We start from the raw sequence: 6164 nt of genomic DNA, 5'->3' as shown, positions 1-6164 counted from the left end.
AGAAAGACAAGCTTTTAGTTGCAATTGTTCTATTTACAAGTGATATTCGTTTAAATAATAAAAGGTGAAGACAAAAGACATATTCGATGAATTGAAGACGCAAACGACCAAAAAGCTCAAAAGAACAAAAGACAATCAAAGAGGTTCCAATTATTGATAAAAAACGTCTCGAAATTACAAGAGTACAAGATTCAAAACGCAAAGTACAAAATATAAAATTGTACGCAAGGACGTTCGAAAATCCGGAACCGGAACCAGAGTCAACTCTTAACGCTCGACGCAACGGACTAAAAATTACAAGTTAACTATGTATATAAATATAATATAATATATAATTAATTATATATATATTATATATATATTATAAACCGTCGGTAAACAAAGAGCCAAACTCCTCTGAGCTGTAAAAGTAACCTCCGCGACTCGCGGAGTTTAAAGGCAAAATTGGCCGCGAGTCGCGGAGCCCCAAAATGAAAAACTGCCTATAAAGCCAACCGAATTCTGATCGCAAAATATAATCTTTTTCTTCCTCATTCATACGTAAAATTTATATTTATATTTATAATTTATATTTTAATTTTAATTATAATTCTAATAATAAGGGTATGTTAGCAAATGTTGTAAGGGTGTAAGTCGAAATTCTGTCCGTGTAACGTTACGCTATTTTTAATCATTGTAAGTTATGTTCAACCTTTTTATATTAATGTCTCATAGCTAAGTTATTATTATGCTTATTTAAAACGAAGTAATCATGATGTTGGGCTAATTACTAAAATTGGGTAATTGGGCTTTGTACCATAATTGGGGTTTGGACAAAAGAACGACACTTGTGGAAATTAGACTATGGGCTATTAATGGGCTTTATATTTGTTTAACTAAATGATAGTTTGTTAATGTTAATATAAAGATTTACAATTGGGCGTCCTTATAAATTACCATATACACTCGATCGGACACGATGGGCGGGGTATTTATATGTACGAATAATCGTTCATTTAACCGGACACGGGAATGGATTAATAGCCACTAGAATAATTAAAACAGGGGTGAAATTACATTCAAGGGTAATTGGTGTAATTGTTAACAAAGTAGTAAAACCTTGGTTTACACGCAGTCGATAACCTGGTGTATTCATTAAACAAAGTATTAAAACCTTGTTACAATTCGAATCCCCAATTAGTTGGAATATTTAACTTCGGGTATAATAATAATTTGACGAGGACACTCGCACTTTATATTTATGATTGATGGACTGTTATGGACAAAAACCAGACGGACATATTAAATAATCCAGGACAAAGGACAATTAACCCATGGGCATAAAACTAAAATCAACACGTCAAACATCATGATTACGGAAGTTTAAATAAGCATAATTCTTTTATTTCATATTTAATTTCCTTTATTTTATATTTATTTGCACTTCTAATTATCGCACTTTTATTTATTGTTATTTAATCGCACTTTTAATTATCGTACTTTTTAATTATCGCAATTTTATTTTATCGCACTTTTATTATTCGCAATTTCATTATCGTTATTTACTTTACGCTTTAATTTAAGCCTTGTATTTATTTTTAATATTTTACATTTGGTTTTAACTGCGACTAAAGTTTTAAAATCGACAAACCGGTCATTAAACGGTAAAAACCCCCCTTTATAATAATAATATTACTTATATATATATTTGTATTTTTATAAAAGTAAACTAATATAGCGTTAAGCTTTGTTTAAAGATTTCCCTGTGGAACGAACCGGACTTACTAAAAACTACACTACTTTACGATTAGGTACACTGCCTATAAGTGTTGTAGCAAGGTTTAAGTATATCCATTCTATAAATAAATAAATATCTTGTGTAAAATTGTATCGTATTTAATAGTATTTCCTGTTAAAATTAATAACTATTTTATATACACCCCGCTGCACATCAGAATCACATATTCTTCGCAGAATATTAATGAAGTTATGGATCAATACTTCATCGTTAATTATTAGGAATCACATATTCTTCGCAGAATATTAATGAAGTGAAGGATCAATACTTCATCGTTAGTTGTTGTTGGTACTCCTTGGTATCTATGGTGTGTATGATGTTGATGTTCGTGGGTCAGATTGTGATGTTGAGGTGTGGGATGCGGATATTGCTGTTGGTAGTGGTACTGTTGGTGCCAGTGATGTTGCTGAAGCTGGTACGTTTTGCACCATATTTTTCAAGGTTACAACTCGGGTGTGAAGCTCGTTGACTTATTACTCCGGGATGATTGTTGGTAGGAACGAGCGAGTGAATAAGGTTTTGAATTTGAGAGAGTATATAATCATGGCAAGATATTCGGGAAATGAGGGTGAAAATGGTGTTTCGGACTGGTTCGCCGGTAAGTGCTTCAGGTTCTTCATCAAGAGGTGAATTAGGTTGGTGGAAAGGATCGCCTTCTTCGCGTCTCCATTAGTTAAGTAGGCTACGAACCCATCAGATGAATTGGGGATGGCTGATTGGTTGATTTATTCTGGTGACGCTGTTTCTGGAGCTTAGGTGAACATCCATGTCGGAATGGCTGTCGGAAATCGAGGGACTTGAACTAGTTGTGAGTTCCATCAGATACGGTTAGATAAAGGGTTTTCGATATGAGATGATTTTCGGATATCAGATGATATTCTAATTACATAGAATATCTGTACACAGTACAGAAGATCCCGTAGATTACGGAAGGAATTAAGGAATCGTGTCAGATAAAGTCTACAGTAACAGATACGCTAATATATAGATTAGCAGATACGCTAAGATATGAATTTTGTCTATACACGTATTCATGCAATCAATGCAGTAAGATGTGTCTAGACTAAGAATGATTAGCAGGTAATTTTTGACACGAAATGATAAGCAAAACTTTTGACATGCAGACACGGTGAAGTCCAGACTCACTAATGCATCTAAACAACTATCAGTTAGACATACTAATGCAAGACCTGGTTCGCTAAGACCATCGCTCTGATAACAACTGAAAGGACCCGTTCATATACATTATAAACGATTCACAATAGTTGATTACATCGCGAGGTATTTGACCTCTATATGATACATTTTACAAACATTGCATTCGTTTTTAAAAAATAAACTTTCTTTACATCGAAAATTGACAGCATGCATACCATTTCACAATGTATCCAACTATAATTGACTTAGTAATAATCTTGATGAACTCAATGACTCGAATGCAAAGTCTTTTGAATTATGTCATGAATGACTCCATATAATATCTCTAAAATGAGAAAATGCACAGCGGAAGATTTCTTTCATACCTGAGAATAAACATGATTTAAAGTGTCAACCAAAAGGTTGGTGAGTTCATTAGTTTATCATAAACGATCATTTTCATCATTTTAATAGACCACAAGATTTTCATTTCTCATAAATACACATCTCGTATCAGGCATTTCGCAAACTGCATAGAGATAAAAATCATTCATATGGATTGAACACATGGTAACCGACCTTAACAAGATGCATATAGAATATCCCCATCATTCCGGGACTCCCTTCGGACATGATAAATTCGAAGTAGTAAAGCATCCGGTACTTTGGATAGGGCTTGTTGGGCGCAATAGATCTATCTTTAGGATTCGCGTCAATTAGGGTGTCTGTTCCCTAATTCTTAGATTACCAGACTAAAAAGGGGTATATTCGGTTTAATAATCCAGCCATAGAATGTAGTTTTAAGTACATGTGTCTATTTCGTAAAGTAGTTATAAAAGTAGCGCATGTATTCTCAGTCTCAAAAATATATATTGCAAAAATATTTAAAAAGGGAGCAAATAAAACTCACGATAATGTATTTTGTAGTAAAAATACATATGATGACATTGAACAAGTGTAACGTTGGTCTCGGATTCACGAACCTATATCATGTATATATATATTAACCCACATAATTGTAATCAAACAAATTTACATATTAAGTGTTGTAGTTATATAAATATATATATATACTTTATTTACATTTTATATATTCAGTTATATTTTATATATAGTTATTTTTTAAATAATCAATATTCATATATATATATATATATATATATATATATATATATATATATATATATATATATATATATATATATATATATATATATATATATATATATATATATATATATATATATATATATATAGTTATATTACAATATACATATATATATATTTGTAGTTGATATTATATCAAAAATCAGTAATTTGTTATATGTAATATTTATATAATAATGTCATTATGTTTGTAGTAATAATAATACTGTAATAATAATAATAATACTAATGATAATAATAGTGATAATAAAAATAATGTAAATAAAATTATGTAGAAAAATCATGTTAATGAAAATAATAATAATGATAGTAATAATAATAATAATAATGATAGTAATAATTTCACTTAAAATGTTAATTTTAATGTTAATGATAATAACAATAATAATAATAATAATAATAATAATAATAATAATAATAATAATAATAATAATAATAATAAGAATAATAATAATAATAATAATAATAATAATAATAATAATAATAATAATAATAATAATGAAATAATAATAATAAGAGTAATAGTAATAACTACCTCAAAAAAGTAGCCCTTAAAATGCCCAAATCCGGGTTTGAACCCACGACGTCCCGCTAACCCGATAACAACCTAAACCATTCCTCTGCTCCTTACTTTCTATTTTGTTTCAGTTATTAATTTTACTTATCTAATAATTTTGTTACCATCTTCATCATTTATACATCCGTATCATCATTCTTATTATTCGAACAGTTTGATCAACTCATCCCAATTCACGATCATCACAACACCATTTCTACCATTTTTAACTCGAATTATCATCATTATCATAAACTAATATCATTACCTTAACATTAAATTGTCATCATCGTTATTAACTGCGCATGTCCACAGCCAAACTGAAAAACCAAATAAGGCCCAAGTATACAACGAGGCATGGCCCAACAAGTAGAAAAATGGTAGTCCATATTCGCCCATCCCTGACCCAGTTGTTTTGATTGGTATAAAAAGAAAATTTCGTGATACATCAGTTCGAAAAAAAAAATAGAGGAAAGATATAAACGTAGTGATGAAAGTAAATTCATAAGAATAATGGGTGGGGTTGTTTGGTTAGTTTTTGTCAGCCAAACAGAAAAATCAACAGCACTTATATCTGATAAGGCTAAAAAGGAACATATATTTCATAGCATTATCCCTCAAGAAAGACAAGATTTTAGTTGCAATTGTTCCATTTTCAAGTAATATTCGTTTATATTAAATAAGTGCGAAGACAAAAGGCGAAAATGACGATTTGAAGATGCAAAGGTCCAAAAAGCTCAAATGTACAAGATACAATTAAAAAGGTTCAATTTATTGATGAGGAACATCTAAAAATGACAAGAGTACAAGTTACAAAACGCAAAGTACACGATATAAAATAGTACGCAAGGACGTTCGAAAATCCGGAACCGGGACATGAGTCAACTCTCAACGCTCGACGCAACGGTGTAAAAATTACGAGTCAACTATGCACAAGAATAAAATATAATATTTAAATAATTCATAATAAGAATAATATTAAATAATAAAAAGTTGTTAATTGAGCATAGTTCAGGGGTCATAAATGAAAATTCAAATCTATATTTCGCCTATAAAAGGCCTCGTTCTCTGCTCGATCTATCCATCCCTTTATCAATCAAAATCTATATATATATATATATATATATATATATATATATATATATATATATATATATATATATATATATATATATATATAAACGTATATGTAATATATATATTATAATTTTAATTTTACTTTTAAATTTAATAATAATGATTTAGTTTTAGTTATGGTACAATTAATTTACGGGTTTTAAGTCAGAACTCTGTCCGGGTGACGCTACAAAATTAATACCCACTGTAAGTTATGAACTTCCTTTTTAATTTAATGTCTAGTAGCTAAGCCGTTATTATGCTTATTTAATACCGAAGTAATCGTGATGTTGGACTAAATTAAGACGGGACTATTGGACTTTGGACCATAATTAGGATATGGACAAAAGACCGACTCTTGTGGACTTTGGACCATGGACAATTAATAGATGGGGGGTATTGTCTAAATTG

Source organism: Rutidosis leptorrhynchoides, chromosome 1 (assembly GCF_046630445.1).
Source record: "Rutidosis leptorrhynchoides isolate AG116_Rl617_1_P2 chromosome 1, CSIRO_AGI_Rlap_v1, whole genome shotgun sequence".
NCBI classification, from domain to species: Eukaryota; Viridiplantae; Streptophyta; class Magnoliopsida; order Asterales; family Asteraceae; genus Rutidosis; species Rutidosis leptorrhynchoides.
This window is presented reverse-complemented; position numbering follows the sequence as displayed.